This window comes from Scyliorhinus canicula, chromosome 11, assembly GCF_902713615.1.
Source record: "Scyliorhinus canicula chromosome 11, sScyCan1.1, whole genome shotgun sequence".
NCBI classification, from domain to species: domain Eukaryota; kingdom Metazoa; phylum Chordata; class Chondrichthyes; order Carcharhiniformes; family Scyliorhinidae; genus Scyliorhinus; species Scyliorhinus canicula.
Window position 1 is genome coordinate 33,527,489 of NC_052156.1, and position 25,025 is coordinate 33,552,513.

At 43.1% G+C, this 25,025-nt stretch overlaps 1 protein-coding gene across 11 annotated transcripts in view; it reads right to left on the bottom strand.

Annotated features, from left to right (window-relative positions):
- The window catches only part of LOC119973993 (protein tyrosine phosphatase domain-containing protein 1-like), a 202,304-nt gene that overhangs the window by 157,985 nt on the left and 19,294 nt on the right, over positions 1 to 25,025 (bottom strand). For 3 of the 11 annotated variants that reach the window (XM_038812743.1, XM_038812736.1, XM_038812735.1), the window contains exons 2-3: positions 18,524 to 18,750; positions 15,786 to 15,838 (exon numbers count right to left, since the gene is read on the bottom strand). The exons of 5 other annotated variants lie outside the window; for them this stretch is intronic. The gene's annotated coding sequence lies outside the window, so the exon portion shown is untranslated. The remainder of the gene's footprint in view (positions 1 to 15,785; positions 15,839 to 18,523; positions 18,751 to 25,025) is intronic. 3 more of the 11 variants (XM_038812744.1, XM_038812733.1, XM_038812737.1) reach the window with 1 other exon arrangement.

Below are 25,025 nucleotides of genomic sequence, written 5' to 3' on the forward strand. Positions count from 1 at the left end.
GAGCTGAAAATTATTTTATTTTATTAAAATATTTTACTCGCCATCTAATTCTGTACATTAGTTTATAGAATTGAGCTCATACCATGTAAAGCAATCTACTTATGCTTTTTGACATGTTCATTGAAAGTATATTTTACATCATAGCAAGTAGAAATGGTATTGTTTACGAGATTGTCATCTTTCACTCCTGTATATTTGGATTTCAAATACATATTTTTCACTTGAAGTTTTTCAAACAAAGAGATTTTATCATATGCATTGGGGGATCAAAGAGCGCGTCGCACAACTGGCATGTCTAAATTGCATTTATGTAGAACACATATAGCCGAAGAATTTCACAAAGATAAAAAGAACCAATAAAAAAAGAAGCAACACTTAATCAAAGGAGATCATCGGAATAGTAAACAAAAGCGATGTTAAAAAGAATGGGCTTTAAAAGAAAAATACTTGCATTTATATGGCAACTTTCATATCCCCAGGCAATCCAAAGCAGTGAATTTAGTACTTTTGAAATGCAATCACTGTTGTATTGTATGCAAATGTGGCAGCCAAGTAGCACACAAGGTCCCACAATGAGATAAATGATTAGATACCGTGGGCAGCACGGTAGCATGGTGGTTAGCATAAATGCTTCACAGCTCCAGGGTCCCAGGTTCGATTCCCGGCTGGGTCACTGTCTGTGTGGAGTCTGCACGTCCTCCCCGTGTGTGCGTGGGTTTCCTCCGGGCGCTCCGGTTTCCTCCCACAGTCCAAAGATGTGCGGGTTAGGTGGATTGGCCAGGCTAAATTGCCCGTAGTGTAAGGTTAATGGGGGTTGTTGGGTTACGGGTATAGGGTGGATACGTGGGTTTGAGTAGGGTGATCATTGCACGGCACAACATCGAGGGCCGAAGGGCCTGTTCTGTGCTGTACTGTTCTATGTTCTATGTTCTATAATCTGTTTTAATGATGTTCAATAAACTATAAATGTTAACCAGGACATTGAAAACACTCCTCTGCTCTATGACTTTACATCACCTGAGAAGGCAGACAGGGCTTCAGCTTAGCATCCCTTCTAAAAGGCAGCAGTCCCAACAGTACTGCACTGAAGCATCGCTTAAATTATGCTCTAAAATCTCTGCCATGTAGTTTGAATGCATAATCTTCTGACTTGGAGGCAATGCTATCACTGAGTTATGTCCAAAACCATGTAGGAGGCAATTAAAGCACAGGGCTAAATCGCTGGCTTTGAAAGCAGACCAAGGCAGTCCAGCAGCACGGCTCATAAAGTACCAGCCTCCCTGAACAGGCGCCGGAATGTGGCAACTAGGGGCTTTTCACAGTAACTTCATTTGAAGCTTACTTGTGACAATAGGCAATTTTCATTTCATTTCATTAAAAGGAAGAGTGGAAGAGGGAAAGACAGAAAAAGTAGGGTGAAAGTTCCAGGCGAGTCTGAAGATACAAAAAGAAGGAAATGCGTGCATTTATATAGCACTACATAGACTTCTTAAAGCGCTTTGCAGCCAATGATGCATTTTTTGGGGTGTAGTCACTTTAGTAATGGAGAAAACATGACAGTTAATATATAGCAAACCCCCAAAAGCAACAATGTGATGATAACCAGATAATCTTGTGATGCTGAGTGAAGGATAAATACTGACTTGGATATCAGGGATAACTATCCTGCTTTTCTTCAGAATAAAGCTTTGGGATCTTTAACAGCCCCATCCGATCAGACAGTAGCGTTGTGAGCTTATCTCCCTCAGTATTGCACTGCAGTCTCAGCTTTTTGATTTTTGTTCTTAAGCCCTGGACTAGGACTTGAACCCAGAACCTTGTGACTCAGAGCTGTTGTGCTGCTAATTGGGCCACATAGAACCATATATTGTGGGGCAAAGGGAGTTGGGACACACAAAAGGCCAGAGTCGGAGAATTCTGTGGAGAGTGCCGGATTCAAACAGGGTTGGAGATAGGCCATTAAAGGAAATCAGGCAAAAAAATGAGAATTTGAAATTTGGAACAATCAGCCACCAGGAACCCATGTGGATCAGTAAGAACAGGGGTGGTAAGACAAATGAGTTTTGAATGAGCTGAAGTTTACAGAGAACAAAAGGTGGAAGCTTGTAAAAAAAAATTAGAATAGTTGAGCTGGGAGGTAACAATGGTGTAAATGAGCATTTACATTAGTCTGCAAGCTCAGTGAGAATGGGTGTAATGTTTGAAATAAATGGTTGGGCACTCAGGGGGGTGGGGTGAAAGAGTACTGAGGAGTAGAAGCCATTTCAACTACCAGCAGTATTGGGGCCAGGAGGAAAGTTGGACAGCCGGTTTAGTGGAAATAGGATTAAGGAAGCCGGAAGTGATCACAAGTTGTGATCAAATAGTACAAAGGCAAGATGCGAGAGACAGCAGCTCATAGTCTAGGGTCTAGGCAGAGGTTCCTGAGTGGAGATCTGACTTTGTCAGGGGAATGCAGCAGAGCCAGCTGAATTGTTTGTCTCAATCATGGTAACAGGGACTCGATCTTGATCCTTGGACTTTAAATGAATCAGGCAAAGAGATTTGAGTGAACAGTTGCTCATGATGTTAAAAAAGCCTGGGGTTATCTTTACAATATGTCAAGAGCAGCACTGCATTTTGCTTGTTTAAGCTGTGGCAGTTTGAAATCAACTCCGAAGAAATAAAAAAATATTTTTACAGACATTTTAAGTATAACAATAATCTTTAATAGTGTCACAAGTAGGCTTACATTAACACTGTAGTGAAGTTATTGTGAAAAGCCTCTGGTCGGCACACTCCAGCGCCGGTTCAGATACACAGAGGGAGACTTCAGAATGTCCAAATTACCTAAGAGCACGTCTTTCAGGACTTGTGGGAGGAAACGGGAGCACCCGGAGGAAACCCACACAGACACAGGGAGATGTGAAGACTCCGCATAGACAGTGACCCAAGCCGGGAATCGAACCCAGGTCCCTGGCGCTATGAAGCAACAATGCTAACCACTGTGATACCGTACCACCCATATAGGGGTAGAGTTTCCACTTTGGGCATAATCAGCAATCCAGGTGTCAATGGCACCAGTTTTGAGTTGTGCTTTTTCTTCAAGTTTCCATTCAAAATCATTTGCATCTCACCAACGCAAAATTCATCATGAGCTACCGCAATCAGCAGCATTTCAAATTTTTACTTCTTGATATAGTTCAGTGGTAATTTGGTTCAGTTTTACTGATGAAGTTAAAATGGCAGGGGGGAGGGAAAGAGGAGAAAAGGCTGGAGGGACACATAAGGGACAACGTGGGAGGGAGGGGGCAACCAACCACCCCCCCCCCCCCCCTCCAATCACAGTTGAAACACAGCCGAAGTTGACGGAGAAAGAAAAGAAAAGGGGTGAACACCCCCCAAATAAAAACGACTGGGGGGGGGAGCACAGGGTGTGTGGGGGGGGGGGGGGAGCACAGGGTGGGGGGGGGGGGGGCAGGGAGGGGCAGGAGAGACCACACACCAAGCCAGAGGGCAGCAAAATGTAGAATAAACTAAGGGAAGAACAAGCCAAAACTTTCCGTATAATACAGTAAATAAACACGGCCAACAATGTATACAACTATTTATAAATTTTGAAAATGCCAATAAAAAGATTTCAAAAAACAGTTGAAAATAAATTCATCAAAAAATAAACATTTTTAATCACCGGCTCATCCACTACCTTTTAAATGCCCTGATATTAGGTAACTGACAAATGACTTCAAAATACATACTGAACTATTTGCTGGGGTATAATAGTGAGCTTATTAATAACTTTTTTTTTTAATTAAAGGTGCTTATCTCTGTCTCTTAGCACCCTTATGTCCAAGAGAACCAACATGAAGGGCAAACAACTTCAGTTGATTAAAAACTTGCAATAAATGATTAATTTGATCTGACAAAGAGGCCAGTTTTGTGGGCTTGAGATCCCTGTTGAGCCCAATAACTTTTGAAAAGAAATTCAAACTTCCAGTTAATAACCAAAAGAATTACATGCCAATATCTCATGTTTCAAGATGTTTCTTATAACAATTGAGCAGAAACATTTAACATATTTGGAGGCAACATATTCTTTAAACCACAAAAAGGACAAACTTCTTATTCTTAACCAAATTGAAAAAAACAGACTTCACAAGTACATGTTACACTGTCCTTGATAGACATTTAATTTTCCCAGAATCAGCCCAAAGTGGCTCTCAGCTCCCTATGGTTTATTCCTGTTCTTTTCTTTTCTCAGCCTGGTAATGTGCAATCTTAGAACTGTCTTTCACAGTGAAGTTTTCCTTTTCTGAAGATTCTACTTCCAGCCCAAGCTGGGCAACTCTTCAAGCCATGTTTTGACTTACCACAGCTTTGGTCTTTCCAGTTTGAGTACAAACTCAACCCACATTCCTGCGCAGCAAACCATAAGCACATTTTCAGCCTCTAGCTACTACTTCTCTCCTGGATCCTGGCCCAAAACAGTCTGTGACATTCAGTAATATTCTAGGAAAGCATATAACCTTTACAATGACTTCCTCTGCATTCTTCCCTGTATCATCATGAATCACATGAGCCTTGTATCGAAGTAGAAATGCTAATTAGCTATCCTAAGAGCCCAACGTTCTTTCATCTTGGAACTAAGTAGACAATTTAAAACACAACTGTTTACAATCTGACATTCTCAACAATTGTTGGGATTCTGGAGGCACGGTCTCCACTGTTAACTTGCAGGCTGCTACCATTGCCTCAAAATATATATACAATGCACCTTCTTCTCAGTAAAATAATCTAAACCGTCCTTTGATCTCTAAAAATCAAACCACCCAGGATTGCTCGACCATTAGCACAGGTCACATGGCCCTTTCATTTTACCTTATATTTAAAGACAGTTCCAAAACATCATAATTTCAAACCATTAATTGCAACACATGATTCGGGCCAATTTATCAAATCTCTACAGTGAATAAGGAGGCCATTTGGCCATCAAGTCTTCATTACCCATTAAAATGAGTACTCCACCCATATCGCACCCCACCCCCCTCCTCTTTTCCTGCAAACTCATAACCTAGCCTGCACATCCCTGGACACTGAGGGGTAATTTATCCACCTAATCTGGACGACACACATGCAGACACGGGAGAACGTACAAACTCCACAGTCACCCGAGGCTGGAATTGAATCCAGGTCCCTGGCGCTGTGAGGCAGCAGTGCTAATCGCTGTGCTACCATACCACTTCTATCACTTCTATTTAAATCTAGCACAAAATATTGTGGAAGCTCAATTTGTTCTACCATAATATGCATTTTACATTTCATGATCTTTTACACTGGTTTGGCCGACTTCGATGAATTGCACTTTTTAAAAAGTGTAACGCAGGGGAAATTTCTCCCAAAACTGTCTAATTATGGGGAAAAGTGGCAGCATTATGTTACTGGAGCCCAAGGCAAATCATTTTATACTGAACACGTGCACAGGTCAGATGGCAAAACAATTTCAGATATGTACAATCTACCTTTTAGACATTCTCCATAATTTTGCAGTCAGGCTATAGAAAAGTAACAAAATTAAAATAGAACAAATCTCGCTCGGGTAACTATGGTGCATTGTTAATCTGTAATTATCAGTAAGAATTTACTTTTTGGTTTAGATATGAAGGCGGCACTTGGGGAAAACACTTCTAATTCCTATCAGTTCCACTTGTGTCAAATACTAGATCAATCACCAAAGCAAATCCATCATTTGAGTGAAATGTGCCACAGAAGATTATTTTTGTTTCTGTTGCCTCAGTCCCAGTATTGAGAGGCCCAGTAAAGGATAGGACATAAATATAAAATGTGGAAAACAAAATATCAAACATTCGTAAAGCGCTGTATCAGAAGTAAATCCTATAGAGTAGCAATCATATTATGCTACCAGGACCATTATTCAATGTTGACACATTGGACAAATTGAAGCTACATATCATCACTCATCTGCAGCCTAGTTTTAAATTTAGCTGATTGCCAGGGGATAGAAACAAATCATTGGCTAATCTGTAACACCAAATGTTATGGTGTCGACTGAATTAGAATTGGTATTGAACTCTAAATGTATAAAAGAATTCCTCATTAATACGTGTACCGCTTCTTTACAAAACAAACACCAACCAATAAATATAAATTGAATATATTAAAGGGGTCCCTCATTTATTGAGGGTTTAACTGAGCAAATCTGTCAGTCAAAACAGATACCACACCAAAGTTATTTAAGGCCAAATTTAACCCCAAATTTTGTTCTTCCGAGTCAACACTACAACTGCATTAAGCCTTGTTGTGTCTTACCCACAGTGATAATTATGGCCGGTTGTCCTTAAAACTAATTGATTAGCAAGTGTAATCATTTTGCAACACAAGTACTAATAGCAGAGAAAACACAGAGAATCATGTAGGCAGGAGGTAAGAAACCAGACATTAATTTGCTCCGGACTTATTACTGCTGTTTTCATAGTCTCCAATGTCTCTTGAAACTGGTATTTCTTACATGTGTTTCCTGTTGGTATAGCTGTTAACAGTTAAAGTATACTGAATGATGGAGACATCTTTACAGTGTCAAAAACACAAAAGCTCCTGTCTGGTGGAAAGGAGTGCAGAATATAATCAAACTAGTTATTTTAAGCCGCAACTCCATTTTAAAAATGAACTAAACAGTGCAATCAGCTCTAATAAGTATTTTAAATTTTCCCATACAAAAACTGCACTCAGCATTTTATCATTAAGCCTATATATAAAACACTAGTTACCAGCTTAAGATGTGTATATATACAAGAAAGGGGTAATTCTTACATCAGCGTGGATATCCATGGCTAGCCTTCCAACCATATGTATTTGGGTCAACTCTTTCCCCAATTCATTTTCAATAGCAAAGATTACATATCAACATTGGATTCAGCACATTTTCTTTACACTATCTGTGTGGTAAGTTACTTTCATACCAAAACTTACATTTATTTCTTAATAATGAAATATTTAAAACTTTAAAACCCTATCTACTTTCACCTATCCAGTGGGCCCTATCCAGTAGGTGCAGGCTAGTCCGTTCACAATCTCAGGTCAAATGAATTAAACTCACAATGCTTTCTTTGGTTCATCATTGAGTGCACTAATTAATTGACTTGGTTGAAATTTTAGTTTTAAATGTGTTACAACACCGTGGGTTAGTGCAGGGTTGATTCCAGCCCCACAGACCTCAGAATCCCAGCACAACCAATAATTCATATAACGTTTCTAAAATCTTTGGTCCTTGACTGCTCCAATGACATACAGGTACCAGATTTGCAAGTGAAACACAACAATTTGTTTATAACAAAAATAAAACTAAAACGTGCAATACTTATATTGAATCTCGGCCAGCTAATCTACTACTCCCGCCCTTTTGCCATCCCACCTTTACCCAGACATACAGTAAACAGACACACACACAGGGAGGGGGAGGGGTAAATAATAAGAATGAAAATATAAAATGGAAGATGAGTGTCCTTGCTTCGGATGTTGAAGTTGTTACAGCATTAGGCTGTCCTTCCAGGACGCGGAGTGAGTGAAACCACTGGTTGGATTGGTAAGGAGGATCTTCCGGCAGAAAAATTATGTCGGAATTCCCAAGCTGTAAGATTCCCTCTGGGGAGTCACCTTAACTTTTATTAACCTGGGCCTTTACTCCAGAAGTAAAGCGTCAAGCCTAGGAGATTCTGATTTGTGTCCAATTCCACCAAAATGTCACCTGAGGAAGGAGCAGTGCTCCGAAAGCTAGTGATTCGAAACAAACATGTTAGACTTTAACCTGGTGTTGTAAGACTTCTTACTGTGCTCACCCCAGTCCAACGCCGGCATCTCCTCATCACGAGAATGTCGAACAGCCTTTCCAAAATAATAGCAAAGTTCCCCTCACAAGATTTCAAAAGGAGTTTTAAACTGGCCTTTCCTGCAGCTGGTGCTGGACTGGATTTTCTTTGCAACTCAAACTGGCTGCGCAGAGAGAAAGGTCTTTACTCTGGAAGGTCTTAACTTCAGAAAGAATCCATTAGGTGAGAGAGAGAAATAAAAGCTGTGACCCTCCAGCTTCTGTTCAAAATTTAGTCTCACAGAGGAAGGAACATTCCGGAATGGTCAGCACCAATCAGCATCAAATATCAGATAAGGCCCGGCAATTGTAAAACAGTTCATTGACCGCCAGCCAAGTTCATCAAGAGGTGCCATCACTGATGTTAGGCCAAATAGCACATAAACTGGAGTGTCCTGGTTTCATTAATTGTCCAGGTACAAAAACTGAAACAGCAGAATAACAGAAATTAAAAGAAAAAACAAGGGACAGACAGGGATTAACAGTAGGATCCTTACAAATGTAAACAGTTGAAGTTTGGTACCATATTAGATCAATATGTATTTCAACAATTACAAGCATTTAGGAACATAGGAAAGAAGTAGGCCATTCAGCCTCTCAAGCAATACTACTTCCCTATCTTTGCTTCATATCCCTTGACACACTTCCCTGGCTAAAATCAATCAACATTATGCTAAATTGCCCAGCATCCTCAATCTTTGTTGGGGCAAATGAGATTAGGATTTTTTTTTCATGAACAAATGTAATTGTTTATTTCAAGAAGGTTTGCTTCAATCAATCATATCTGCTCCGCCCACAGGAATAAACTTTATGGACATGAGAAAAACACGAAAACTCCTTCGCCCTCAGCCACTTGAGTCTCCACGGGTCTACACCCCCCCCCATCTGCTCCATAAAACCCCTCATCTCCTATGCCACGGCAGGCCTCCTTCCAGTCCTGGATTTTGACTGGTCCAGATCGGGATCAATGACCGTGTTAAAGTCCCCCCCCATGATCAGGCCATGAGACTCCAAGTCCGGGATCTTGCCTAACGCCTGCCTCATAAATCCCACATCGTCCCAGTTCGGCGCATATACGTTCACAAGCACCACCCGTACACCCTCCAACTTCCCACACACCATTATATATCTACCCCCCTTATCAGCCACAATTCTTCCAGCCTCAAACGCCACCCGCTTACTAATCAATATCGCTACCCCCCGGTCTTTGAGTCCAGCCTCGAGTGGAACACCTGACCAACCCACCCCCTTCTCAATCTCGTCTGGTAAATAATCTTTAGATGTGTTTCCTGAAGCATTGCTACATCTGCTTTCATCCCCTTTAAATGCGCAAAAACGCGAGCCCTTTTGACCGGCCCATTCAAACCTCTCACATTCCACGTAATCATCTGGTCGGGGGACACCCCCCCCGCCGACTAGCCATAACCTTTTTTGGCCAGCCCCGAGCCCGCACCCCCCGCTTCCCCGAGCTCCCCCACAAGCAGCAGCCGCCCCTGACCTCCCATTTGTTCCCCGATGATAGTTCCTCCCCTGTCAGCAAAGCAGCCCCCCCCCCCCCAACAACAGCACCCAAAACCTGATCCCCCAGGTCAAGCACCGACTTAGCACATGCTCACCCCCCACCTCACTTCTGAGAGTCAGCTGAACCATGCTAACCCCGACAACCCCCGCCCCTGGTGCCAAACAGTCTGACTCCCTATTGTTCAAACCCCTCTCCCAACATGAATAAACCATTTAACAACATTGCATTCACCAGTAAGTAAACAACCTCAAGTAAAAAGAAATTAGAATAAACCAATGAAGAAACAATCGCTTGAAACAGGACCCAACCTCCCACAGAATAGCACCAACTTTAGGGCCCCTACCCCCTCCGCATCAAATCCCTGCAAAACAAAGCACCTACAAACCACCATCCCAGCCCAACACTTAACCCAAAGCTACATACAATCTTATTTGAACCGATACGAAAATTACAAAGATTACGAACCACCGTCACAGAACTTCTTTGAGACTTAAGTGTCCTTTAAGACGCTGCTACCTTCTTTTCTTTGATAAATGTCCATACATCGTCCAGTGTTTCAAAATAAAGATGCCGGTCTTCGTGCATAACCCACAACCGCGCTGGATACAGCAACCCGAATTTCACCCCCTTCTTGAAGAGGATCGCCTTCACCCAATTGAACTCAGCACGTCTCTTGGCCAGTTCCGCTCCCAGGTCCTGACAGATGCGCACCTCGCTTCAAAACAAGTTCTTTGTCCGAAAAACAGTGGAAATGCACCACCATGGCCCTCGGCAGGTTATTCGCCTTAGGCTTCCTTGCGAGGGCTCTATGTGCTCCATCCACTTCCAGGGGCCAAGAAAACACCCTGGGCCCCATCAGCGTCTCCAACATGCCTGCCACATATGCTCCCGCGTACGACCCCTCAATTCCTTCAGGAAGGCCAACAATCCTTAAGTTCTGCCTCCTGACGTGTTCTCCAGGTCCTCCAGCTTCTCCTGCATTCTCTTGTGGCGCTCACCTAATACCTCCACCTTATGTTCCAGCACGGTTAGATAATCCTCCTGGCTAGATAACTTCGACCGCAGCCTTGATCAGGTCCAACGTTTCCTTTTTCAGCTCAGCAAAACAGTCCTTAAAGAACTTCATCTGTTGCTCCTTAGACCATTGAGCCACCGCTCCCTGGTCCTGACCCTCTGCCATGCTGCGCCGCAATACCAGCTCCAACTGCTTCACTCTATCCAGGCTGAATCTTTTCACACGATCACTTCTAGTCCAATTAGCCATACATCAGAGAGGGAATCCTTCTTAATATTGTCCACTGCACCGATCTATCCCCTAAAGTCTGAGAAAAGTCTTTGTTCTCTTTATCATTTAAGAGGCATCTAAGACGGGTATATGAACGTGCGGGAACAGAGGGAAGTAGACCTTGGAAAATAGGAAACAGGTTTAGATAAAGGATCTGGATCGGCGCAGGCTGGGAGGGCCGAAGGGCCTGTTCCTGTGCTGTAATTTTCTTTGTTCTTTGTTCTCTTTAAAAGTGGGGAAAAAAGGTCCGAAAGTCCATTCCAGATGGGAGCTATCAAATGTGCAACCTACTCCTCCATGGTCGCCTTCAGAAATCGTGAGATTAGGATTTTGACTCACTCATGGTGCAGAGATGTTTCTTGATTTCACTTTTGAATGGCCTGGTTCGAATTTTAAAAGTATGCCCCTTTGTTTGGGATTTCCCCATCAGCGAAAAAGATTTATCTATCTACCAACCTAAAGAATCTTATAGTTCTAAATACCTTGATTTGACCACTCCCCCAAACCTCTGTACTCAAGGGAATACTAGCCATATTTATGCGACATGTATTTATAATTCAATTCTAAGCCCCAATATATATATTTTTAAATTTAGAGTACCCAATTCATTTTTTCCAAATAAGGGGCAATTTAGCGTGGCCAATCCACCTAGCCTGCACATCTTTGGGTTGTGGGGGCGAGACCCACGCAAACACGGGGAGAATGTGCAAACTCCACACGGACAGTGACCCAGAGCCAGGGTCGAACCTGGGACCTCGGTGCCGTGAGGCAGCAGGGCTAACCCACTGAACCACCACGCTGCCCCTAAGCCCCAATATCGACCATCTGTGCTGTACTTCCTCCAAGGCCAAGTATCCTTCCTTAGTTGCCCAAAATGTTTGCAGTGCTCCAGAAGGAGTTGGATTAAAGCTCTACTCAATTGAAACACAATTTCCTACTCTTAGTATTGCAAGCCACTTGGATAAAAGCAGGCATTCAATCAGTATTTTTGATCTGTCCATGAGCGTTCACTAACTTGTGTACCAAATCTCACAGCGTCAAGCTTCTTGCCATGTAGAAATCAGTCTTTCTTGGATTTAAAGTGGATGACTTCATAGTTTCCCTAAAGATCAGAAGAATTAGGAGTGGACCATTTGGTCCCTCGAGCCTGCTCTGCTATTCAATAAGACAATGGCCGATCTGATTGTGGCCTCAAGTCCACTTACCTGCCTAGCTCCCATAACCTTTGACTCCCTTTTAGATCAAAAGTCTGTCCAACTGAGGTTTGAATATATGCAATGACCCAAACTCCATTGCTCTCTGTTGGGAGAGAATTTCAAAGATTAACTACTCACACTAGAATTTCCTCCTACTCCCCATTTTAAATGTAAGACCCCTTATTTTTAAATGGTTTCAGATTTCCCCCATGGGGTTAACATTCTGTCAACATCTACCCTATAAACCCCACTTAGAATCTTCTAATTTCAATAATATTACCTCTCACTCTCTTAAACTCGAATGAATATAGGCTCAACTTGCTCAAGTTTTCCTTATAAGACATCCCCTCATTCCAGGATTGGCCTCGTGAACCTTCTCTGAACTGCCTCCAATGCAAGTATATCCCTCCTTACTAAGGAGAAGAAAACTGTGCACAGTACTCTAGATGTGGTCTCAGCAATGTCTTGTACAGCTGTAGCAAGACTTCCTTACAGCATCGCTCTTGCAAATAAAGACTAAAATTATATGTGCCTTCCTAATCATTTGCTGTACCTGCATAACATTGAGAGTCATGTACAAGGACAAGCATATCCTTCTGTCGCGCAGCATGCTGTGGTCTCTCAACATTTAAATTATATTCTGCTTTTCCATAAACTATCTGCATTATTGAGTTCTATTTTCTACTGCATTGCTGAATCATGTAACCTGTCTATATGTTTTTGGAACTTCCTGCTCCCATCCCCAGTAGCGAAGTGCCTCCTATCTAATGCAATTGTAAAATTGGATATACAACTCTATTCCTTCAAGCCTTGAATAAATTTGATAGAAAGCTGAGGTCTCACACATTCCTACAATCTGAGTACTCATCATCCCTGCCTCCCAATAAATTTCCAAATCAGCTTGGAAGATTGCTTCCAATTTCAAATTGTAAGAGGCGGAGGAGACCTGACAAATTTCAGACGAGAAATGTAACAGCATCAGGACAATTTATTAAGCAACAGAAGTTATACTTAACAAAAGGTGGCAGTCAGTATCCTAGTTCAGGTGGTTCTTGATTCACACTGACTCCAGCAGTTATAGACAGCTTGTGACTCTGTCCTCTTTTCACATCCCATGTCTTCTTCAAATCTGCACACCAAATCTGTTCAAGTTAGTTCTTTTATCCTCTGTAGCCAAGGGGCCTCGTGCTGTCATGTTGTCATCGTGCTTTGATCTTGTTATTCCATTTGTCAATGGTCACAGATCCATGGTTCCAACCTGAACAGGATACTCCTAAACAGCCCATCATTAATATTTTTCCGGTATTACAATTTGCAAAACTTAATAATCCTTACATTCATTTAGTTATAGCTCCAAAGTCCTTTTATCAATACATTTTCAAGCATATCCTTTCATCACAACTGTCAACATAGTTTGAATGCCTGTCCCTACTTCCCTTTTGCTATTTGCACCATCAATTCTTGTTGAATGTGATCCTGAATTAACTAAGTCACACAAGTCTAAAATTAACTCTCACACACTAAGACCCATCCAAAATAAACAGAAAACGTAATTCATAACACACACAACATAAAAAATATAGAAGATACAAAAAGTATGGAATGGTTCGCATTTCTTATTAAGTGCACTTCCATTTTTGTTAATGATCTCTTGTTCAGAAGCTTATCAAATGCCTTCTAGAGCCTAGCTAGATAACTTCAATTGAAACTCATTATTCACCTTGTTAGTGACCAGTTAAAAAAAAATACTTGGACAAATTGGGCATGATTTACTCTTCAAAAATCCATCCTGGCACTAATCAGCTCATTCTTGCCGACATATAGATTCACGCTCAAGAATTGACCAGTTAGTATTTCACAGAAAATATTTGGAGGAATTCAACTGAAGATGAGAGGTTTTCTAACCGTCAATGGGAAAATTGCATTCAAATGTAAAGGAATACTTCAACGACAGAGACCTTCGAGCATGTTCCCCAACTCAGAAAAAGACAGAACAAAGACTTTCATCCTCATCCTCCCACAAGACATGCACAGAGGTTGCTTTATTCTGGCAGAATAAATGGATTTTTTTGTTCTGGGTGGCATGAAAGTAGCAAACCTAATTAACCCGTGGGGAGATTAAGGGATATTTTCCACTAAAAATAGCAGAAATTCTGAAATGCAAAATGAGACCCAAGAGATTTCAGAAGGTTCATTTATTTTTTCCCAACAAAATTGACTTTGTTCTACCCACTGTCAAATGAAAACTCGCTGCCCGTGATAGTGTTAAAGGAGAGGACATGAGATAGAAGCAAAGATTTGGTAAAAGTAAAAATAGAATCAAACATTTGACAAGTTTAGTCATTCAAAATGTTCTTTGGTATAAACATTTCAACACTATTGAAAACAAAGGTGTTTATATGCCTTTTCTTGGTACCCTTTCATTGGCATGTGCACAGCAAAATAAAGAGGCATCAAAACGCTGTTGGAAGTGGAATTAGGGCATTGGCCCCATTAAGTAGTGAAACATGCTCAAAGATCTTAAAGGATCTTGATTTACAAGTACCAAGGAAGATGTTAAAAATCTTACTCAAATTTAACAAGTGCAAATGTTTGAAACAAGTAGTCTGAATGTCGTAATCCACGAGAGGCAGGAGTGCTGTCACCACACCTATATTTATTTACAATAACGATATTACAGGAGCAGCTACAAACAGTGCTGCTATCAGTCCAGTCAACTTAAGACTGGCTCACAAAGCCTACACAGGTAATTATATGGGCCCCCTGAATGAGCTATCATTGAGGAAGCTCATACTCCAATTGGCCAACCAATAAAGCCAATTGGAGTTCATTACACTGAAGTATTTTGAGAAAGATATTTATTTATTCCTTACAAAATTTGATTAGGAAAAGAACTTTAGTAATAAGTGACCAATAAAATCATTTTCAATTGTTATGTACCACAAAACAATAACTTACACCACAAACAACAACACTACCCATGTGGAGTTTGCACATTCGCCCCGTGTTTGCGTGGGTTTCGCCCCCACAACCCAAAGATGTGCAGGCTAGATGGATTGGCCACGCTAAATTGCCCCTTATTTGGAAAAAATTAATTGGGTACTCCAAATTTAAAAAACACTACACAGGCTATTAAACTTTAGAATGCAGCACCTATGAATATGCAATCAAGTTGAGGTTAGCTTCGTAAGCGAAATAAATGTAAAGCACAGTGCCCAAAGCAAATATTTTCCTTGTAGATTTGTATCATATAGACAGTGAGAATAACGCTTTTAAAATTTGGAAACAAATATATATCTTTTATGTAAATTATTTCATCCAGTAAATTTTACGTTGAGGAATGCACAATAAATAAGCCTTCAAAAAGCAGAATAAAAAATGAACACATTTGCATTTCTAGCAGTCACCAGTTCCGAGGATGCCCTAGTGCTGAACAGCCAAAATATTACTTTTCCAATGAAACAAAGAATCAAGGTCCCATGAACAGAAAGTGAGATATCAAACTGATCGCTTTTTTGATGGAGGAGAAAAAAGTGACCAGAGAATGCTGCTGTTTTCCTTCAACGAATATCATAGGATCTTTATGTCCACTTGAAGGGGCAAACGTGGCCCAGTTTAACGTCTCTTCAGAAACACAGCACCTCTGACATTACAGTCTCCCCGTTCCCCCCACCCTTAGTATGTTACAGTACAGTAGTGACTACATTTCTTTATTGGGATAGTCCAACTATATAAAAGGTGATATACCACTTATTTCTTTTTAAATAAATCTGTGTGTTCTTGACCCTTTTTGCCTTGCTGCTTGAACTTAATGGTTATTTGTAAATTTTCTGACTGACAGTTGCATTAAACTAGTTATTGGCATTCTGCAAGAACAGAATGAAAGCTACAACTTCCATCCTGCATTTATCTTATACTTACACACATTTGCAGTATGACAGCAAAAGAACCCAGTTATGTTTCCAACTCAATTCCTGCAACCCAAACAAAATGGAAGACCAATGATGGGAACATTTTCTAACAGACATTTCCAATGTTAAATTACCAATTTTAAGGATAAGCTTAGTGATTTATTTCCCAATTATATTTAGTACATTTCTGCAGTAAGTGTTATTTCCAGCTATATAGAGATTCTGGAGCAAAAAAGAATAATGGCAAAAAAATATAGCATGACATGTCCAAGTGGATGGGTCAACTTGTGGTACTTGCTGGCTGCAGAATAACAACAGCTTGGGAAAAGTAGAACAATTAGTCACTCAGTTTTCTTTCCATTATTCATGCCTAATTGATATTTCGGTTATCTTTATTTGGTCACATTTTGTCATTTTTCCCCACAAATTACAAAAAGAGATCACCAGACTCATGAATTTGGTTATTAACTGACTTGGAGTCAGTTTTTTGCCTGAAGAAACTAGTGAGACTTGCACTGCAACCCTCATGGAACAGTGTCCGTATGCCCCTTGAGGCTAGGCTGAAGATCGGATGACAAATGGAGAATCATGGAAAACTACATAACTCTCACAGAATATTTGGACATTACAGTCTTCTTAAAGCCCACAACATTCAGTAGTGCAGCTGCAGGTCTCTTTCTAGCACAATCTCTACTGGAGGTTAACCTGCATCGGCAGTGTGCCTGGGCCATACAAATCGTCTAGATACGAGCGTTAAAACCATCTGACAGGTGTAGTGCACCTCAGATATGCTACCTCTGGCAGGTGCACAAAAGAAGCCAGCAGAGGTAACTTTACCATTTGGAGTCGAGGGAAATCACGTGAGAAACTCAATTTTATATTATGTTGACCCCGAATATCATTAGGTCTGCATACATCAACAAATGTTGTGTTTTCCAACACAAGAATTCAGTCTTCTAAAGGATGGGTAGTTTTTGAGGTATTTGGAGGTCAGCTGCTGTGATCTTCTTGCAGTCACTGGACATAGCTAGTCTAGTTAAGCTTCTAGTCAATGATGATCTCCAGGATGTTGATGCTGGGAAAATTGGCAATGATGATGATATTGAAAGTTGGAAAAATGATTGGGCTTTTTTCTTGTTGAAGACCATCATTACACGGCAGAAATTTTACCTACTATTTTGAGAGTCCATATCCCAATGTAATCCAGGCCAGCATGGGCTTTATCTTTAATTGGAGAAGTTGTGAATTGAGCTGGGCTCTGTGCAATCAGAGAGCAGCTCCATGACTAAGCTGATAGAAAGAAGCTCATTAATGAAGCAGCGTAAGATGTTTGGGATGTGAATGCTCCCATAATGCCCCAGCAGGGAATGTGCTGGAAAGAGACCTGCAGCTGCAATACTGAATGTTGGTATGAGGGCTTCAAGACCAGGGTATTTGGTCTCAGGTGACCACAACCATCTTCCTGTGCAATAGGTATGAATCCTGTTACTAGAGGGATTCCATTGGATTATTCTTTAATCACAGTTTCACTAAAGCACCTGGGTGCCACATTTGGTTGATTGCTGCTTTGATGTCAAAGGACAGTGTAAAGTATCAGGCAAGCAACCACCCAGAAGCAATGACTGTGGAAAGGTTCTGATGTATCTTCCTTACTACGTACACTAGGGTAGCACAATAGCACAGTGGTTAGCATTGTTGCTTCACAGCTCCAGGGTCCCATGTTCGATACCCGGGCTTGGGTCACTGTCTGTGCGGAGTCTGCATGTTCTTCCTGTGTCTGCGTGGGTTTCCTCCAGGGTGCTCTGGTTTCCCTCACAAGTCCTGAAAGACATGCTGTTAGGTAATTTGGACATTCTGAATTCTCCCTCAGTGTACCCGAACAGGTGCCAGAATGTGGCGACTAGGAGCTTTTCACAATAACTTCATTGCAGTTTTAATGTAAGCCTACTTGTGACAATAAATATTATTATTATTATTACTTCCTACTCCCTGAAGGGTCTCCCGCATCTGGCCCACACCCAGATCAGGGTACATATGGCCCAGCAGTCCAAGGAAAGGGGGGGGGGGGGGGGGGGTGGTAGCCCTGCCCTCATCTGGGTAAATAATACTCAGGTGAGGCCACAGGGACTCTGAGGCTGCAGATCCCTGGGCGTCCTGTAGGGTCATAACACTCTCCTTCCCCCGAGTCCAATACATTGTCAATTTCGACAGGAGGGGTTAAATCCTTTGCCCTCTTTGCCTGGGGTTATCCATCTAGCATCCGCCGTTATAGGCCCGGAGGGGTAGAATGGACCAGGGAGTGTCACTTCCTGGTCAAACATTTGGGCAATTCCTCCTTCCCTTGCTCGGCGGTCACTCCATGGACCAGCATCGACTTCTGTGGGTAAAAGCTCCATGTGCGACTCCTGGTCGGATTGGTCGACATCCCACATTTCAGAGTCGCAAAGTTCACCTAGCTGGGCATCACCGACAGATGTTCTGGAGGGAGGGGCACCACCAGCAGATGTTCTGGAGAGAGGCATTACCGGCCTCTGTGGCCTTGGTCGGTCCTCGGGCACCTGTTCCAACCAGCTTTGGAGATGGTTCATGTGTCAGTTGGAATCTTTACCTTGTACGCGCACCGTATACGAGACCGGACTGCTTAATTATCGTTCCCAGAATCCATAACGCCCTGTCTGCAAAATTCCGGGTTTAAACAGTGTCACCTGTAACAAATTCCCTAATGGACCTGGCGCGCTTCGCTCTGACCTGTTCCTGCTGGTCACAGATCGTATCCCCGATTTCCGGTGAAACAAGGCTCAACCGTATGCATAAGCGACGTCCCATCAAAGGTTCCGCGGGCGTCACCTCAGTGGTAGCGTGCAGCGTGGTTCTAAAGTAGAACAGGAAATGGGCGAAGCAGGTTTCTGGGGAACCCAAGGTCGGTTTTTGCATCCAGAGTTTGAATGTCTGTATGGCAGGTTCCGCCAACCCATCTGAAATGAAATGAAATGAAAATCACGTATTGTCACAAGTAGGCTTCAAATGAAGTTACTGTGAAAAGCCCCATTTGAGGACAGGTGATAATAATAATCACTTATTGACACAAGTAAGCTTCAATGAAGTTACTGTGAAAAGCCCCTAGTCGCCACATTCCAGTGCCTGTTCGGGGAGACCAGAACGGGAATTGAACCCGCGCTGCTGGCATTGTTCAGCATTACAAGCCAGCTGTTTAGCTCACAGTGCTAAACCAGCCCCTTAAGGTGTGTACAGACATGACGGACCCCATTGTGTTTCAGAAAATCCACGAAATCTGAACCTGTAAAAGCGGTGCCATTGTCTGATGGCACCTCCGGGAGTCCGTGAACACTAAATGTTTGCCTTAGCCGCTCGATGGTGCACATCTAGCCATTTGGAATGCGCATCTACTATCATTAGGGACATCATCCCTGGAAAGGCCCCGCATAATCTGTATGGAGGCGGGACTATGACCGGCTCAACAATTCCCATGGATGAAGTAGAGTGGCCAAGGGGAGCTTATGTATGTACACTGCTTTTGCCAATTTCTTCACATCCACGTCTATGCCAGGTCACCACACATAGCTACGGCTAAACATTTCATTTTCATTTTCATTTTAGGGACCCCTGGGTTTCCGCTGTGGAGGTCTTGCAAAATCGCTCCCTGGCCGCATTCGGGGATGACCATTCGGGGATGACTATTTAGGAACCGCAGAGCAGGATGCTGTCCACCATGCTGATTTCTTCCTCTTTTGTGGTAAAAGCCCTTAGGTCCTCTGGGAGGGCACGGTGCTAGGCCCCGTACAGCACGATGTGGCAGACACTTGCCAGCAACAGGTCTGTCCTGTGTCCGTGCCTTTACCTTTGACCACGGTTCAAGTAAAGAGTCCTTAAAATATAAGATCGCAACTAATTCATCCAATACCATCGGCGTTGGCGTACTGGTGGGTAACGGGAGGCGGCCGAGGGTGTCCGCGTAGGGAATTTTTGGCCCTGGCCGATGTTTCAAAACATCGGCAAGAGGCGGCCGATGCTCAATACGGGCAGATGCCACCGAGGGAATTGCCTTATTATCTTTGAACAACCCAATAGGGATTCATGGTCTGTATATTCTATGAAAGCATGTCCATAGATGTACTGATGGAACCATTTTACACCAACCACAAGTGCCAAACCTTCTTTTTCTATCTGAGCATAATTCCACTCTGCTGCCACCAATGTGTGGGAAGCAAATGCAATGGGCCGCTCAGTACCATCGTCCATCATGTGTGTCAGGAAGGCCTCAATCCTGTAGGTCGAGGTGTCGCATGTGAGCAACAAAGGGTTTAGATGGGTTGAAGTGAGTCAGCAGGTGTGAGGACGGCAGTCGTCGTTTCACTTAATCAAAAGCACTCTACTGCTGTGGGTGCCAAAACCACCACTGGCCCTTCTTTATCAGGGGCAGGTGGGGCCAACGCTGTTGCCAAGTTTTGGATGAACTTCCAGTATGTTTATAAGGCCCAAGAATGAGCGGAGTTCTGTGGGATCCTTTGGTATGCCCTCCTGCCGGATGGCCTGTACCTTATCATCTCTGTCCACCTTGTAGCTGAAACAGACTATCTCCTTTGCGTGGAAAATGCACTTTTCGCATTGCAGGCCAAACCCGGTTGCCTCGAACCGACTTAGCACGTCCTCTAGATTTTTCGGGTATCCCCGGTCGGTGGAACTGATAATCAGCACATCATCCAGGTACTCTGCCACCTGCAGCAATCCGCGTGGGATATTTTCCATCAGCTTTTGGAATATGGCATGTGCTGAAGAGACTCCGAATGGCAGCCAGGGGGCAGCCTCATACAACCCCGTTTGCGTGGTCATGATCACATATTTGCATGAGGACGGGTCCAAGACCAATTTAAGATAAGTGTGATTCATGCCGAATTTGGTAAAAGTCCTTACTCCACTAAGGCTTGCATATAGGTCCTCAATCTTTAGCACTGGGTAACGATCCAGTTGGGACGCTCAGTTGATGGTAATTTTATAATCTCCTCAGAGGCAGACGGAACCATCAGGCTCCATAACCGGCACAACCGCATGTTCCAATTGTAAATTGGACAAATGATTTCTAACTTCTCCAAACGGTCCAGTTCTGCTTCCCAGATGGTACCGAGGCTGTTCTGGAATACCCCCGGGAAGTGTAACAATACCTTGTCCAGCCCGGTGGGGTACATCCGGCATACTTGCTGCCAGTCCACACGGAGACGTTTCAGCCAGTCAGGCCCCAGCAAATTTGGGCCCGAACCTTTTACTACTGCTAGTGGCAAGTTTGCTTACCCAGCCCCGTATTCCTTGGGGACTTCCGAGGTGCCCGCAATCTCCAATGGCTCCCTGGTATATGTCGTCAGTCAGACATTGGTATCTTGTAACGTCAAGACACGTATACCCGTGCAAATTTGGCTGTAAGTGCGGTGGCTGATAACAAAAACCATGGCTCCGGAATCAAGCTCCATCCATATTGGGAAACTGTTGATCCAGACTGTCACTTAAATAGGCGCCACTCGTGGTGCTGAAATGCTGTAAAGGCATGGCCTCCTCTGGCTCATTGTCCACAAAATGAATCTGCCCTCTGGGACCATCATCGGTGTGGCAGTGGCGGGTGGATGTAGTTTCTAGCTGGCATCTGCTCCGCCGATTCCCTCTGATGCCGGCACATTAATCACATGCGTTAGAGGTCTCCTGTGTGCGGGAAGCACAATATCCCTGAGCAGGATAATGTTGCCGTCAGTCCTGGTCACCCGGAGTGCACCTCCAACGACAGGAGTCTGGAACTGCAGCACAGGAGAGCACCTGCGGCACTCTGCTACGTGCCTTGTTGGGCGACCGAGGTTCAGTACGGCCATCCCTCAGAGCTTCTGGACATCGCGTTCTGCGCCCTCCTGGGACAAAACTATCTTGGTCGCTTTCTTCAGATTCAGATTAGTTTCACCCAACAAACGTCTTGGGTCACCCCATCTCTGAACCAACGATCTCTGACTGTCTCAGATAATGTCAGGCCAAACGCAGAAAGTTTTTGCAAACAGACCAGAAATTACATTTGAAGTTCACCCAGGTGTTGGGAAGCTGTGTGAAACCGAAAACGGCGAACGATTAGCAGTGGTTTTGAGTCAAAATTGTTGCCGACCAGCGTAACAAGCTCCGCAAACTGGTGGGTGTCAGGTGAATCAGAAAAATTTAAACTTTTGATAATGCTGTAAGTCTCCTCGCTGCAAACTGTGAGTAGGTTCACCATCTGTCTGTCGTCCCCAACCATGTTATTCAGACAAAAAAACATAGCTCGTTCACTCAATGTACTGGGTCCAATCCTCCGCCTCAGCGTCAAACGCCTCTAACTTACCGATAAGTGGCATATCTGTTGTCTGAATGGAGGCCTCCTGAGGCCTAATCGAGGTGTGCCTGGTCCAGAGGAAATGGCATCTTCTGCAGCTCCACTTAATCCTTGTCGCCAGTGTAAAGTCTCAGGAAAGCGAACACACGGAGGTGGTGACTGTAGAAAAGTTTTGATTTATTCTCCTTTCTGTTTACACCTCCTACTCCCTGAAGGGTCTCCCAAGCCCGGCCCACAGCCGGGCTGCGGTATTTATGTTGCAGCAGTCCTAGCAAAATGGGGATAGCCCCACCCCACTCATCTGGGTAAACCGTACTCGGGTGAAGCCACAGGGACTCTGAGGTTGCAGATCCCTGGACCTCCTGTAGGGTTATAACAGACAGCTGTACTTCCAACACAAATGGCCTTCAAGCTCAGCTCCATGTTTGTCTGTGACGAGGTTGAGTGGCATGCAGTTTAATCATTTAATTGATTTCCACATGTGGGCATTAGTTGTATTCACTGCCCATAGTTAATTGCCATGAAGCAATGAAATAATAGAGTCACTTGCAAGGCCATTTTACAGGTAAGCTGGGAGTGAATCATGGTTGTGTGCCACTAAAATAGCTGAAGGCACTAGATACGGCAAACATTATGGGCCCTGATAACACCCTAGCAGAGGTGCTGAAGACTTTTGCTCAAGAACCATCCACGCCTCAGTCAATCTGTTCAAGTACAGCTACAAAACTGACATCACCTGACAATGTGCAACATTTTCCTAGTACGCCTTATCCACAAAAACGTCAAAGTCAATACAGCCAATTACCGCCCCATTAATCAACTCTGAAAGTAATGGAAGGTGTCATTGATAATGCTACAAGCAACACTCACTCAGCAATAATGTACTCACTGATGCTCAGTTTGGATTCCATCAACACCACTCAGCTCAAGATCTTAAATACAGCTTCGGTCCAAAGATGCCATGGAAAAATTAACAGGAGCAGTCAGATGTAATGAATGAACACGTGGCTAAAGGACTGGTGTGGGAAGTGGGATTCCTTTACACGGAACATAATCACCGGTTCTGGGACAGGAAGGAGTTGTAGTTATGGGATGCGTTCCACCTGAACCCCGATGGGACACATTTTTTAGCAGAAGGGGTAAATAGGGAGGTAGCAAAGGCTTTAAACTAGTAAAAGGGGAAGGGATGCACAAGAAATGTAAACAGTCTGAAGCATCACAAAATATGGTAGGAGAACATAAGGAAGAATAAAGTAAGGGAGCACACTAATAGCCAGGGAATAAATAGAGTAAAAGAATGGGAGTCTAAAAACACAAGCGGAAATCCTATTAAAGACTTCAGAGTGTCCATCATAAAACAGGGGAGCTGGAAGCAATTATATGCTGGGAGAAATCAGACAGAATATGGAAACTCAGACATGGCTACAGAAAAATGAGGATTGGGAATTAAACATCGCAGGGTACAATATATTGAGAAAAGACAGGAGGGTAAATTATGGAGCAGTTTCTGTGCTTATTCGGGATAACATAATGGCAGTAGTAAAAAGGGATGTGGCTGTTAGGAAAACAAAGGTAGTTTTAACACTTTTATATTTGTATTGCTAAACATTAGAAATAAGATATAGTCATAAGTGTGTTTAATTAACCATTTATGTGCCTGGAATGGTAAAACCTGTAGTTCGATTCATGCTGGATAAAGGTGTTTATTTGTATGTATAAGAATTGGTTAAGTTCCAACTGGGTTTCTATTGTGCTCAGAGAGTACTATTTTGTGAAAAATAAAATACATAGTTGCTTAGCAATTGGAAGTCCTTGTACGCTAAAAAGCTTTTTAAGTTATAGTTTAGGTAGAACATAGAACATTACAGCGCACTACAGCGCCCTTGATGTTGCGCCGACCTGTGAAACCACTTTAAAGCCCCTCTACACTATGCCCTTAATGTTGGCGAGTCCACTACTGTTGCAGGGAGGGCATTCCACGCCCTTACTACTCTCTGAGTAAAGAACCTACCTCTGACATCTGTCCTATATCTATCTCCCCTCAATTTAAATCTATGTCCCCACGTGCTAGACATTACCATCCGAGGAAAAAGGCTCTCACTGTCCACCCTATCTAATCCTCTGATCATCTTGTATGCCTCAATTAAGTCACCTCTTAACCTTCTTCTCTCTAACGAAAACAGCCCCATTAGCCCAGTACTCTGTCTGCCTGTTATTCCTTCCAAAATGAATCACCTCACAATTTTCTGCATTAAACTCCATTTGCCACCTCTCAGCCCAGCTCTGCAGCTTATCTATGTCCCTCTGTAACTTGCAACATCCTTCCGCACTGTCCACAACTCCACCGATTTCAGTGTCATCTGAAAATTTACTCACCCATCCTTCTACGCCCTCCTCCAGGTCATTTATAAAAATGACAAACAGCAGTGGCCCCAAAACAGATCCTTGTGGTACACCATTAGAAACTGAACTCCGGGCTGAACATTTCCCATCAACCACCACCCTTTGACTTCTTCCAGCTAGCCAATTTCTGATCCAAACTGCTAAATCACCCTGAATCCCATGCCTCCGTATTTTCTGCAACAGCCTACCATGGGAAACCTTATCAAACGCTTTACTGAAATCCATATGCACCACATCAACTGCTTTACCCTCGTCCATCTGTTTGGTCACCTTCTCATAAAAACTCAATAAGGTTTGTGAGGCATGACCTACCCTTCACAAAACCGTGTTGGCTATCGCTAATCAAATTATTCCTTTCCAGATGATTATAAATCCTATCTCTTATAAATCTTTCCAAGACTTTGCCGACAACTGAAGTAAGGCTCACTGATCTATAGGGGTTGTCTCTACTCCCCTTCTTGATCAAGGGGACAACATTTGCTATCCTCC